This window comes from Belonocnema kinseyi, chromosome 5 (genome assembly GCF_010883055.1).
Source record: "Belonocnema kinseyi isolate 2016_QV_RU_SX_M_011 chromosome 5, B_treatae_v1, whole genome shotgun sequence".
Classification (NCBI taxonomy): Eukaryota; Metazoa; Arthropoda; class Insecta; order Hymenoptera; family Cynipidae; genus Belonocnema; species Belonocnema kinseyi.
This window is the reverse complement of record NC_046661.1, coordinates 83,116,259-83,129,034: the sequence shown is the minus strand read 5'-3', so window position 1 is coordinate 83,129,034 and position 12,776 is coordinate 83,116,259. Positions and strand designations below refer to the sequence as shown.

Below are 12,776 nucleotides of genomic sequence, written 5' to 3'. Positions count from 1 at the left end.
AGGGTGATGGAATTTTTCTGAGGTCAGATTCGGATTCAGCGCAGCAAAAACCTTCGTGTATAGTAGGTCTGGTCTCTGGTTCTGAGAATTGTTGGCCTGTGTAATTTTTAATCAAAAAGTTGCATTTTCATAAAAAAATTTAATTTGTACTAAAACAGATGAATTTTTAAATAAAAAAGATCAACTTTGAAAAAAGAATAATCAAATTTTCGGTTAAAAAAGATTTCAGTTAACTTTTCACGATCAAAATATGAATTTTTAAACAAGAAATAAATTTCTACGAAAAAAATTTAATTTTCCATCCAATAACATATTTCAATCGAGAAATATGACATTTTATACACACGAAAAGGAATTTTAACACTAAAAAGACGAATTTTCAACAAATAAAGATTTTTCACTCAAGAAAGAAATAAAAGTTGTTAAACCTTTAAGCCAAAAAATGAATTTTCTTTACAACACTTGAATTTTCTCACCAAAAATATAAGTTTTAGGAAAAAAATTAAGTTTCCACAAAACTAATGCATTTTTACTCAACAAAAATTAAATTTCAAACTAAGAAAATGATTTTTCAACAAAAAAGAAGAATTTTTTACTAAATAAGATCTATATTTAAAAAAATGAAAAAGCAAAGAAGAAGAATTTTTAATCAAAAGTTGCATTTTCATAAAAAATTAAATTTATACTAAAATAGATGAATTTTTAAATAAAAAAGATCAATTTTGAATAAGGAATAGTTGAATTTTCGGTTAAAAAACAGGTTTCAGTTGACGTTTCTACGAAAAAATTGAATTTTCCATCCAATAAAACGAATTCTCTTCAAAAAAAAGGATTAATTTTGAACAAAATAGTTGAATTCTCAACCAAACATTTGTATTTTTGTCGAAGAAAGATGAAGTTTTTCTTAAAACAGAGGAATTTTTTACGGAACTTTCCAAGATCAAAATATAGATTTTTTAATAAGAAATAGTTTCTACTAAAAAAATTAAATTTTAAATCCAAAAAATCGAATTTTTAACCAAAGAGGATCACTTTAACAAAAATGTTGAATTCTTGACCAAATTGTTGCATTTTTATCCGAAAAGATGAAATTTTTGTTAAAACATAAAATTTTTTATTCAGAATTTTTTTCTTTAATAGTTGAATTTTCATCCAAAAAAGTTCTTGTCGACTTTTCAAGATCAAAATAAAAATTCTTAACAAAAAATAATTTTCTACGAAAGTTATTGAATTTTCCGTCCAATAAAACGAATTTTCTTCAACCAAAAAGAATAAATTTTGAACAAAATAGTTGAATTCTCCATCAAATAGTTGCATTTTTGTTTAAGAAAGATGAAATTTCTCTTAAAAAAGATAACTTTTTTTAAAACAAAAATTGTTGAATTTTCATCCATAAAAATCTATACACAATAAAAGGAATTTTAAAATTAAAAAGACGAATTTACCACAAAAAAAGAATTTTCAATCAAGAAAGAAATAAAATTTAAGCCAAAAGACTAATTTTGTGTACAAACATTGAATTTTATCACCAAAGATATGGCTTTTTAGCAAAAAACTAAGTTTCCACGAAACTGATGAATTTTTACCCAAAAAACATGAAATTTCAAACCAAGAAAATGATTTTTTAATAAAAAAGAAGAATTTTCAACTAAATAAGAGCAATATTAAAAAAAAACGAAGTGAAAAAGCAAAGAAGAATAATTTTTGACCAAAAAGTTGTATTTTCATAAGAAAATTTAATTTATACTAATACAGATGAATTTTTTAATAAAAATCATAAATTTTGAAAAAAGAATAATTGAATTTTCGGTTAAAAAAATTAATTTTTACACAAGAAATAAGTTTCTATGAAAAAAATTTAATTTTCAATCCAAAAAGTCGAATTTCAGTTCATTTTTCAACAAAAAAATATAAATTTGTAACAAAAAGTAAATTTTCTACTAAATAGTTAAATTTTTAACAAAAAAATAGAATTTTAAACGAAAAAGTATGAACTTACAACAAAATAGTTGCATTTTTGTAAAAGAAATAGGAAATTGCTTTTAAAGAAGATGAATTTTTTATTTTAAAAAAGTTGAATTTTCAACCAAAAAAGATTTCAGTTCTCTTTTTAACGCCAAAATATTAAATTTAAACAAAAAGTAAAGTTTCGGCGAAATAGTTAAATTTTTAGCAAACCAGCAGAATTTTTAAACAAAAATTATGACTTTAGAACAACATTTTTAAATTTTTAACCAAATAATTGCAATTTTATATCAGTAAAATGTAATTTCTCCTAAAGGAGGTGAATTTTGAAATCTAAAAGACATTTAAAAAAAAGAGTTGGATTATTACTTGAGAAAAAACTTTTAAATCTAAAAGGCAAATTTTCAGAAAAAATACTTTTTATCTAAAAACAAAACGTTTTAAGAATCGTAAAAGGCTTAAAAAGGATAAAAACATTATTACTGAACCAAAATTAAATTTCAAACTAAGAAAATGATTTTTCAACAAAAAAGAATAAATTTGTACCAAATAAGATCTATATTTTAAAAAAATGAAAGAGCAAAGAAGAATTTTTAATCAAAAGTTGCATTTTCATAAAAAATTAAATTTATACTAAAACAGAGGAATTTTTAAATAAAAAAGATCAATTTTGAAAAAGGAATAGTTGAATCATCGGTTAAAAAAGATTTCGGTTGACTTTTCACGATCAAAATATGAATTTTTATACAAGAAATAATTTGTCTGCGAAAAAAATTGATTTTTCCTTTAAAAAAAAAACGAATTATTTTGAACTAAAAAGGATTAATTTTCAACAAAATAGTTAATTGCTCAACAAAATAGTTGTATTTTTATCCAAGAAAGATCAAATTTGTCATAAAACCTGATAAAACAGAAGAACTTTTAATAAAAAACGAAATTTTTTCAAAATTGAACTGCCATTAAGAAAAGATTTCAGTTCATTTTTCAACTAAGAAATATAAATTTGTAACAAAAAGTAAATTTTCCACTTTATAGTTAAATTTTTAACAAAAAAATAAAAGTTTTATCCAAAAAGCATGACTTTTCAACAAAATAGTTGCATTCTTGTCTAAGAAAGAGGAAATTTGTTTTAAAACAGATGAATTTTAAATTTTAAAAAAGTTGAATTTTCAACCAAAAAGGATGACATTTTAACAACATTGTCGAATTCTCTACCTTATAGTTGCATTTTTATCGAAAAGAGTTGAAATTTCTCTTAAAACAGATGAATTTTTATTTAAAAAGAAAATTTTAAATAGTTGAATTTTCAGTTCTTTTTTCAACACCAACATTTAAATATTAAATAAAGGTTCATTTTCTAGGAAAGAGTTAAATTTTCAACAAAACAATAGAATTTTCAACCAAACATTTGCATTTTTATTCACGAAAGAAAATTTCTCTTGAAAAAGATGGATTTTTAATTAAAAGAAATGTAATCCAGAAAGATTTCGATTCTCTTTTCAACACCCAAATATTAATTTTTTGAAAAAGTAAATCTTCTACGAAATAGTTAAATTTTCAACAAAACAAAATTTTCAACCATAAAGTAATACTTTTGTGCAAAATTGATGAATTTTCAACCAAAAAGTTGCAATTTTTGTGCAAGAAAAATGAAAATTCTACTAAAAAAGGTGAATTTTTAAAAAGATTTTAAAAAGATACTTAAAATAAATAGTTAAATTTTTATCCACAGTTGACTACCAAAATAAGAATTGTAAACTGTAAGGTAATTTTCTGCTAAAAAGTCAAATTTTTAACCAAAAAGTATGACTTTTTAACAAGACTGTTAAATTTTCAACCCAGCAGTTGCAATTTCTGTATATGAAAAATGAAAATTATACTAAAACAGTTAAATTTTTAAATGAAAAAGACAAATTTTCAAAAAGGGATTTGAATTTTCATCCGAAAAGATTTAAATTGACTTTTCGACAGAAAAATATGAATTTTAAACAAAAAATAAATTTTCCAGGAAATAGTTTAATTTTCCACAAAACAATTGCATTTTTTCAAAGAAAGATGCAATACTAATACTGAAAACGATCAACTTTTAAATCAAAAATACAAATTTTCAGAAAAAATAGTTTTTATCCAAACAAGATTTTAGTTGACTTATCAGCAACAAAATATGAAATTCAAACAAAAGCTTAACAGAAAAATGTCATAGTTTATATTCTAATAAAAAAAAATTAAATTTGTGCACAATAGAAAGAATTTAAGAACTGAAAAGATGAATTTTTAATAAATAAACAAATTGAGATTTCTAAAAAAGGACCTAATTTTTTTCAATCTTTTTCTGGAATACTTCTTTTTTGGAAATCTCTATTTGTTCATAAAAATGCCTAATTTATTTATGAAAATTCAATGGAGCAATTTTTCAGTATACTTTATTTCGAAATTCGGGATCGACCGTTTATTAGATAAAATGTTTGAAATTTTTTTGATAAATACTTTTGCAGTTATAAAAAAGTTCAGACGATTACTTTTTTTTAAACGATAATTTTCGAAAATTTATTTTCCAGAAATTTTACATATCATATTGAAATAAAAAGAATACGTATTAAATATTTTTTAACAAAGAACGAAAAATATATATTTTACGCAAGGCAAAAGACGAATTTTCTCTATAAAAATTGAATTTTCAAACCATAAATATGATCATTCAACAAAAAATTAAGTTTGAACGAAACTGATGCAGTTTTATCCAGCAAATATGGAAATTGAAATCAAGAAATTTTGTTTTCCCCCCCAAAAAAGAAGAATTTTCTACTAAATAAAATCAATTTAAAAAAATTAAAAAGTTAAGTTTTCAGTTGAAAAATTAGATTTAAACCAAAAATTCAAATATTTGAATTTTTAAGTGAAAAGATTATTTTTTAACAAAATCAAAAAGATAAACTTCCAAAATAATAGTTTAATTTTCTGTTAAAATAGTTGACTTTTCACGATCAAAATATGCATTTTTAAACAAGAAATCAGTTTCTACGAAAAAATGGAATTTTTAATCCAAAAAGTCGACTTTTTAACCAAAAAAGGACGACTTTAAAAAATGTTCGTACTCTACACCAAATAGTTGCATTTTTATCCAAAAAGGATTAAACTTCTCTTAAAACAGATGATTTTGTATTTAGAAATAATTTAAAAAAAGTAGTTGAATTTTCATCCAAAAAAGAATCCAGTAGACTTTTTAAGGTGAAAATATAAATTTTTGAACAAAAAATAAGTTTCTACGAAAAAAGTGAATTTTCCATAAAAAAAAAGTAATTTTTGCTAAAACAGATGAAGCTTTAATTTAAACAAAAAAAAATCAATTTTCACCCAGTAAAGATGTCAGTTATTTTTTTAACACCAAAATATTAAATTGAAACAAAAAAAATTTTTATAAGAAATATGTGTATTTTCAACCAAATAGTTTCATTTTTATTAAAGAAAGATATAATTTCTACTAAAATAGATAAATTTTTAAATAAATAATATAAATTTTTACAATAATAGTTTAGGTTTCTGTTAAAAAAGATTTTATTTGACTTTTCAACATCAAAATAAGAATTGTAAAAAATTAAGTTAATTTTCTGCTAAAAAGTCGAAGTTGCATTTTTGTCTAGGAAAAATGAACATTTTTGTCTAAGAAGGATAAAATTTCTCCTAAAACACGTGAATTTTGAATTTAAATAATAAAAAATTTTTAAATAATAGTTTAATTTTCTGTTAAAAAATATTTCAGTTGACCTTTCACGATCCAAATATAAATTTTTGAACAAAAAATAAGTTTCTACGAAAAAAATTGAATTTTCCATAAAAAAATCGAATTTTTTCAACCAAAATGGATGCATTTTTGACAAAATAGTTTAATTTTCAATAAAACAGTTCCATTTTTGAGTAATGTAAGAAAGATAAATTTTTTCTTAAGCAGATAGATTTTTAATTAAAGCAAAAATAATTTAATTTTTTCTAGTAGAGATTTCAGTTATTTTTTTAACACAAAAATATTAAATTTTAACAAAAAGTACATTTTATAAGAAACAGTTGAATTTTCAACCAAATAGTTGCATTCTTATTCAAGAAAGATATAATTTTTACTAAAGTCGATGAATTTTCAAATAAAAAATATAAATTTTTAAAATAATAATTTAATTTTCTGTTAAAAAGGATTTCAGTTGACTTTTCCTGATCCAAATATAAATTTTTGAACAAAAAATAAGTTTCTGTGAAAAAAATTGAATTTTCCATAAAAAAAAATCGAATTTTTAACAAAATATTTTACTTTTCAAGCAAACAGTAACATTTTTGTTGAAGTTAGTTGAATTTAAATAAAAAAGATAAATTTTCTATTAAAAAAAGTTCAGTTGACTTTTCACTAGCAAAATATGCATTTTTAAACAAGAACTTTAAATAAACTTTAAATAAATTCTTAAATTTGTATCTAAAGAAGATTCCAGTTTACTTTACAACGCCAAAATAAGAATTGCAAACAATAAGTTAATTTTTTGCTAAATAGTCGAATTTTTAACAAAAATGTATGACTTTTTAACAAAGATTCTTAAATTTTCAACCAAACAGTTTCATTTTTATCAAAAAAAAAACAAAAAAGAAAATTCTCTAAAACAGGTAAATTTTTTAATTAAAAGACAAATTAAAAAAAAAAGAGTTCCATTTTTACCCAAAAACATTTCAATTGACTTTTCAACACAAAAATACGAATTTGAAAAAAAAGTAAATCTCTAGAAAATACTTAAATTCCCAACAAAACAGTTGCATTTTCATCCAAGAAAAATGCAATATATCTACCAAAAAAGATAAGCTTTTTAACCAAAAATACAAATTTTCAACATAAAAAAAAAGTTTTATTCAAAATAGATTTCAGTTGACGTATCATCAACAAAATATGAAATTTAAAAAAAGGTTAATGTTTTACAAAAAACAGCTAAATATTTAACCCAAAAAGGCAGTTTTTAACAAAACAGTCGAATTTGCAACCAAAAAGGATGTCTTTTCAAGAAAATTATTAAATTTTGAACCAAATAATAAAATTTCTAACTAAAAAAATCATATTTAGGAGAAAGTTTTTGCGGATTTGCAAAAATTACGTACATGAGTGAAGGACCCTCTACCGTAAAAAATCGTACAAATTGCCCCCTCCCCCCGATTCCTCCACTCGGCTTGAACTGTTGCGTAATTTAAGTACGGTCCCTCCTTATTATATACATTCTCATAATTTAATTATATATTTATATATTTATACAATTTTTGTCTCTTAACTTTTTGCATGCCTTCTCCCGCGTCTCTCCTTCTCTTGTGAATGTTTTTATGTGGCACTTGTGGCAGGCCAAGGGAAAGGTATTGGCAAAACATTTATAATATATTTTAATTACACAACACGACGAGGCATGAAGACTTGAATAGAGGATTTTAAATTTTATACAAAAACCTTTATCCACTTTATAGTTTATTTATAATTAAATACTACCAAAGGACCCCGTGCAAAATTTATGGGAAAACCTTCTTTCAGTGAAATTGGTTTATTACTTTTCCATAAATTTTTTACAGGATCCTTTGGGGCTTAGAAGGTTTGAATTTTTTCAAACCACGATTTCAAGTCGGTATAAAAATGCAGAGTCTTAAGCTCTGAAAAAAGTATGTATGAAATAAAAATATGCTTATGGCTTGCTGATTGGCTTAAAAGCAACAAAAAATATTACGCATGTTGTTTTTTTTCGAAGACGCGAGGCGTTGGACACTCGAATTTTGGGTTTATACCATATTCCAGGATTAAAAAAAATTCAAAGTTTTACAATGATTTGAAAGAAAGAGATTTCCCAAAGATTTAATATATTTTAGAAGTATTTCACAAAGATACAAAAAAATTCATAAGATTTCATAACAATTTTAATAATTTCACTAAGATTTCACAAAGATCTTAAAAATTTCAAAATGATTTCACGCAGTTTGCAAAAAACTTTACAATGATTTTAATGCTTTCAAAATATTCACAAAGATTTCAAAATATTTCAGAGAATTTCACAAAAATCTTGAAAGTTACAAATCTTTCGAAAAACTTCACATGGATTCCAATGATATCACAAAGCCATACAAAATGTCAGATAATTTCAAAGATTTCGCAACGTATTGCAAAGATTTTAATGATTTCCAAGACTTATAAAAGATTTCCCAAATATTTCAAAGGATTTCGCTGGTTCAAAATATTTTAGAAATGTTTGAAAAATTTCATAAGAATATAAAAGATTTTACAGTATTTTCAAAGAACTTTAAACGATTTTAATACCTTAAACAATATTCACAAAGATTTCAATGCTTTCATAATATTCATAAAGATTTTAAAATATTTCAAAGAATTTCATAAAAATCATGAAAGTTACAAATCTTTCGAAAAATTTCACATGGATTCCAATTATTTGACAAATATATACAAAATTTCATACGATTTAATAACAATTTCAACAATTTTACAAAGATTTTATAAGGGTTTGGAAAATTTCACAAATATTAAAAAGATTTCACAAAGTTTGCAAAAAAAATTACAACGATTTTAATGCTTTCAAAATATTCACAAAGATTTCAAAGAATTTCACAAAAATCTTGAAAATTACAAATCTTTCGAAAAACTGAATAACGGATTCCAATGATCTCACAAAGACATACAAAATGTCAGATAATTTCAAGGATTTCGAAATATTCTTCAAAGATTTTAATGATTTCGAAGACTTATAAAAAATTTCCCAAATATTTCAAAGGATTTTGCAGGTTCAAAAGATTTTAGAAATTTTTGAAAAATTTCATAAGAATTTAAAATTTAAAATTTCACAAAATTTTCAAAGAACTTTACAAAGATTTTAATACCTTAAAAAATATTCACAATAATTTCATTGCTTTCAAAATATTTATAAAGATTTCAAAATATTTCTAAAAATTTCACTAAAATCTTTTAAGTTACAAATCTTTCGAAAAATTTCACACGGATTCCAATGATTTCACAAAGATATAAAAAATTTCAGATAATTTCTAAGATTTCGAAGACTTCTGACAAATTTGGCAAAAATTTCAAAGGATTTCGCAGATTTCGAAGATTTTAAAATTATTTCACAAAGATATTAAAAATTTCATACGATTACATAACAATTTTAATGATTTTACAGATTTCAAAAAGATTTGGAAAATTTCACAAAGATTTAAAATATTTTACAAAGTTTGCAAAAAACTTTACAACAATTTTAAAATATACACAAATATTTCGAAAAATTTTACTCGGATTCCAATGATTTCACAAAGACTTAACAAATTTCAGATAATTTCAAAGATTTCAAAACATTTTGAAAAGATTTTAATGATTTCCAAGACTTCTAAAAAATTTCAAAAGAAAAATTTCGAAAGATTTCACAATGCAAAATTTTCTACTAAGATTTAAACAAACTTTACAAAAAATTTGGAAGTCAAAAATCTTTCAAAAAATTTCACAATGATTCCAATTATTTCACAACGATATAAAAAAGTTAAGATATTTTACAGAATTTTTTAAAGATTGTAGAAAGATTTATAAACTTTTACAAGATTTCAAAACAATTTCAATGATTTCACAATAATTTCACAATAATTTCACAAATATATCAAAAACTTCAAAATATTTGAGAATTCACAAACATTTAAAAAGATGTCACAAAGATTGCAATAACTTCAAAAAAAAATTTTTTTAATTTACAAAGATATCAAAGTTTAAAATCTCAAAAAGATTCCCTAAGATTTCAACATTTTCTTAATATTTCATCAAGATTTCACAGATATATCAAAAATGTCGAAAGATTACACAAGGGTTTCAAATGTTTCAATGATTTCGAAAATTTCAGATTTCGAAATTTTTATAATAATTCACAAAGATTTCAATAAAGTTTTTACGGATTGCAATGATTTCACAAAGATTAAATTTCAAAACATTTTGCAAAATTTTCACAGATTTCGCAGACTTCTAAAAAAAATCGCAAATATTTCGAAAGATTTCGCAGATTTAAAAGGTTTTATAAAGATTTCACAAAGGTTTAAAAGATTTCACAAATATTTGAAGATTTTCAAAAAATTTCCCAAATATTTGAAAGATTACAAAAGATTTCAAAAATATTTCAAGAATTTCAAATAAATTTGTACGGATTTTAATGATTGCACAAAGATTCAAAAATTTTCAAATAATTTTAAATATTTCGATAGATTTTGCAAATGTTTAAAAAATTTCAAAAAGATTTCAAAATTACTTCACAAATTTCATAAGATCTCATCAAGATTTGGAAAATTTGATCAAATTGTATAAAGATTTTAAAGGTTACACAAATACTTCAAAATATTTTACAAAGATTTTAATGCTTTCTAAATATTCACAAATATTTCGCAAAGATTTTAAAAATTTCGCACCAGTTTTAATGATTTCACGAAGATTTGAAAGATTTCAAAAATTTCAAAGATTTAAAAAGAATTCTAAAAGATTCTACAATGATTTCAATAATTTCACAAATATTTCACAACAATTTAAAAAGATTTGACACATATTTGGAAAAATTTGCAAAGATTTAAAAGATCTCTCAAAGATTTCAACAAAATTTGCACGGATTTTAATGATTTTATAAAGACTTCACAAATATTTTAAGAATTTCAAAAAACTTCACAGGTATTTCGGAGATTTCACACATTTCAAGATACTTCGTACGGATTTTAATGATTGCACAAAGATTTAAATTTCTTTAGATAATTTCAAATATTTCGAGAAATTTTTCAAATGTTTCAAAGATTTCACAAAGATTTAAAAAATTTCATAAGATTTTTTCACCATTTCAATGATGTCACAAAGATTTCACAATTATTTCGACAATTTCACCAAGATTTGGAAAATTTCAAGAAATTGTACAAAGATTTGAAAGAATCGACAAATGCTGCGAAAGATTTTACAAAGATTTGAAAGCTTTTCCAAAGGTTTCGAAGATTTCAAAAGATTTCAAATAATTCACAAAAATGTCAAACATTTCACAACAATTTCAAAAGATTTCACAAAGATTTGGAAGATTTTATAAAGATTTCAAAGATTTCAAATAATTTATAAAAATTTCGCATGGATTTTAATGATTTCACAAAGTTTGCAAAAAACTTTACAACGATTTAAATTATTTTAAAATATTCACAAATGGTTAAAAATATTTTAAAGCATTTTACAAAACTCTTGTAAGTTACAAACCTTTCGAAAAATGGCACACGGATTCCAATGATTTCATAAAGATATAACAAATTTCAGATAATTTAAAAGATTGAAAAACATTTTAAAGAGATTATAATGATTTCCAAGACGTCTAAAAAATTTGTCAAATATTTGTCAAAATTGCGCCAAGATTTAAAAGATTTTAGAAATAATTCACAATGATTACAAAATTTTTATAAGATTTCATAGCAATTTCAATAACTTAACTAATATTTCACAAATATTTAAAAGATTTCACAAATCTTTCAAAAATTTCAAAAAAACTTCACAGAAATTTCGAAGATTTCAAAAGATTTCGAATAATTCATAAAGATTTCAAAGATTTACACCAATTTCGCACAGATTTTAATGATTCCACAAAGATTTGAAAGATTTCAAATAAGTTCAAGGATTTCAAAATATTTCGAAATTATTTCATAATTGTTTCAATATTTTACAAAGATTTCACAACAATTTCAAAAGATTTCACAATGATTTGGAAAATTTTATAAAGATTTCAAACAATTCATAACATTTTAAAAAATTTCGCATGGATTTTAATGATTTCACAAAGATTTAAAAGATTTCAAAAATCTTTCAAGAATTTCAAAAAAACTTCACAGAAATTTCGAAGATTTAAAAAATCTCAAATAATTCAGCAAGGTTTAAAAGATTTCCACCAATTTCGCACAGATTTGAATGATTTCACAAAGATTTGAAAGATTTCAAAACATTTTGAAAAGATTTTACAATCATTTCAATACTTCAAATATATTTCACAAGAATTTCAAGAGATTTCACAAAGATTTGAAAAATTTTATAAAGATTTAAAAGATTTCAAATAATTGACAAAGATGAAAAAAATTTCGCATGGATTTTAATGATTTCAAAAAGATTTAACAAATTTCACAAATCTCTCAAGAATTAAAAAAAAAACTTCACAGAAATTTCGAAGATTTCATAAGATTTCAAATAATTCACAAATATTTCAAAGGTTTACACCAATTTCGCACAGATTTTAATAATTTCACAAAGATTTGAAATGTTTCAAATAAGTTCAAGGATTTCAAAATATTTCGAAATTATTTCACAATTATTTCAATAATTTAAAAAGATTTCGCAAAAATTTCAAAAGATTTCACAAAGATTTGGATAATTTTATATGGATTTAAAAGACTTCAAACAATTCAAACCATTTAAAAAAATTTCGTATGGATTTTAATGATTTCACAAAGATTTAAAAGATTTCACAAATCTTTCAAGAATTTTATAAAAACTTCACAGAAATTTTGAAGATTTAAAAAATTTCAAATAATTCACCAAGACTTAAAAGATTTCCATCAATTTCGCACAGGTTTTAATGATTTCACAAAGGTTTGAAAGATTTCACAATTATTTCAATAATTTAAAAAGATTTCACAAAAATTTCAAAAGATTTCACAAAGATTTGGAAAATTTTATAAAGATTTAAAAGATTTCAAACAATTCAAACCATTTTAAAAAATTTCGTATCGATTTTAATGATTTCACAAAGATTTAAAAGATT

General features: G+C 22.4%; 1 protein-coding gene across 1 annotated transcript in view; it reads left to right on the top strand.

Moving 5' to 3' along the window:
• The window catches only part of LOC117173747 (UHRF1-binding protein 1-like), a 99,497-nt gene that overhangs the window by 59,730 nt on the left and 26,991 nt on the right, over nt 1-12,776 (top strand). The window lies entirely within an intron of this gene.